Below are 2,687 nucleotides of genomic sequence, written 5' to 3'. Positions count from 1 at the left end.
GACCAGCCCTAGGTGGGCTGGTGTGCCCCCCCACAAGGGCCCAAGGCGCCTAAGGGGAGGAGGGGGGGCAAACCCTAAGGGCAGATGGGCCTTAGGGCCCATGCCTGGTGCGCCTCCCTCTCCCCTCCACCTGGCCGCCACCCAGATGGGATCTGGGGGCTGCCGCCACCCCTAGGGAGGGAACCCTAGGTGGGGGCGCAGCCCCTCCCCTCCCCCTATATATACTTGAGGTTTGGGCTGCCCAAGACAGACAAGTTCCTCTCCTTCTTGGCGCAGCCCTACCCCTCTCCCTCCTCGTGTCTTGCGGTGCTTGGCGAAGCCCTGCTGGAGTACCACGCTCCTCCACCACCACCACGCCGTTGTGCTGCTGCTGGATGGAGTCTTCCTCAATCTCTCCCTCTCTCCTTGCTAGATCAAGGCATGGGAGACGTCGTCGGGCTGTACGTGTGTTGAACGCGGAGGTGCCGTCCGTTCGACACTAGGATCTCCGGTGATTTGGATCACGATGAGTACGACTCCTTCAACCCCGTTCTCTTGAACGCTTCCGCTTAGCGATCTACAAGGGTATGTAGATGCACTCTCCTTCCCCTCGTTGCTGGTTTCTCCATAGATAGATCTTGGTGACACGTAGAAAATTTTTGAATTTCTGCTACATTCCCTTACAATAAGATCACATCATCAGCGAAGAGCATACACCAAGGTATATCTCCTTATATATATCCTTTGTGTCCTCATCCATCAGTAAGGCAAAAATTTAGTCCTATCGTAATTTGGAGTGTATCGGTCTCACTATCACCTGCCCGGAAACTTCTCCCAAAATTATCTTTCATATTCTCCATGAGGGTAATGTATTGCATTGGGATTCAATGTTTCTCTAGCGCCCACCAGATGATGGTACATTGGATGACCAGTAACCTGTGACTGAGTGGCCACACGACCATTTAGGTAGTACTCATTTACTTCAATCCCGTAGGGCCTTTTGAGAAATCATACATACAACATTTTTCGTTGTGAACCATGTACCAATATAATGGAATGTAATGATGAGATGAAAGCACATGTGTGTTTGTGATAAATCATGCATTGATCTATGATAGATCATTTTTTCAATCATTTGATGTGCATTTTGACTACATGGCTAACTGCAAAATATAAATTAGTTTAGCCCTGGAATAAACATTACAACCAATTTTATTAGAGACACTCTCTGGGATACAAGAAAACTGTTTTAGTTTACCAGCAAAACCGCTGGATACGTAGCTCTTCCAATTGGTTCTAAGGGCTGAATAAACTGAGGAGGGGATTTTTTTTAAGTACTTACGCAACCACCTAAATAAGATGGAGTATCAGCTCTAGTTTGGCATTGTCAGACCAACGACCAAGGGTTTTGTAATAGAACAATCTTCTACAGCCCTGTTATCACTGGTAGAAAAAGGGCCTATAGTCCCGGTTCGTAAGGGCCTTTAGTCCCGGTTCCTGAACCGGGACTAAAGTGTCGGTACTAATACCTCCCCCCTTTAGTCCCGGTTCAATCCAGAACCGGGACTAAAGGCCCTCCACGTGGGCAGTGCGCAGAGCCCAGTCAGGAGACCCTTTGGTCCCGGTTGGTGGCACCAACCGGGACCAATAGGCATCCACGCGTCAGCATTTCTGTGGCTGGGTTTTTTTTTGAAAGGGGGGGGGGGGGTTGGGGGTTTTGGGGGGTTAATTTAGGTGTTTCATATATTGTGTTAGCTAGCTATAATTACTAGAGAGAAGTGTCCTCTCTTATGTCCGTGCTTGGTCGACGCTACGTACTATACATACGTATAGAGAGGACTAGACACGCTGGCTAGCTAGTAAGCAAACGAAGGAAACAGAAGATCGTGATGAACATATATGCATACAGAGAGAAGTGATATCGACCACCTCTCCTTCTCCGAGAGATTGGTCGAACAACAAGTTCTCGTATATCTATCTGACACTACCGGCTACATATACAGTAATTATCTCTTACAAATATAATCATACGGACTCAGGGTCAACATAGAATTCTCCGTCTTCAGGGATCACGTGGTCAAGAAAGAATGCCGCCAATTCCTCTTGAATTCCTCGCATGCGAGCTGGTGCTAGGAGTTCATCCCGCTTCCGAAACATCTAATTTAAAGAAGGGGGTCAATACATATATATATGAATGAATGAAACTCAACACAAATGATGGTAATAAAATAAAATTGTGAATGTTGTTATTTACGTACTTCATATTGTTCGTCAGTGTAGCACCGCTTACAGGTCGTGTGGCGGATGGACTCGCAAACATAGTATCCATAGAAATCATTCCCTTGTTCCTGCCACAACCACTTTACAAGAAATAGAGGTTAATCAAACTGATAAGCAAGAATGCCAAATGGTATTGATGAAACTAGCGCTTGAATGACTAGTATATGCGCTTAAAATGCTACTATAGCTAGTACTTACTTTCGGGTGTCTAAATTGCAGCTCCTTCGGCAGTCCCGGAGCTTTTCTGGTGAATTTTCTCCAAACCCTGCCGGACAAAGAAAACAATTACTTGATATATCAGGAAATGAACAAAGTTGCTGATATGGTGGATATTGATCGATTTAATTTACTTCTCGAGTATTTGAGTCATGTCTGCATAGTCCTTGGGATCTTTTCGTCTTGAGTCTAAGACGGTTACTAGTCCCTGC

Source organism: Triticum urartu, chromosome 2A, assembly GCF_056163025.1.
Source record: "Triticum urartu cultivar PI428250 chromosome 2A, HENAU_Tu73, whole genome shotgun sequence".
Lineage (NCBI taxonomy): Eukaryota > Viridiplantae > Streptophyta > Magnoliopsida > Poales > Poaceae > Triticum > Triticum urartu.
This window is presented reverse-complemented; position numbering follows the sequence as displayed.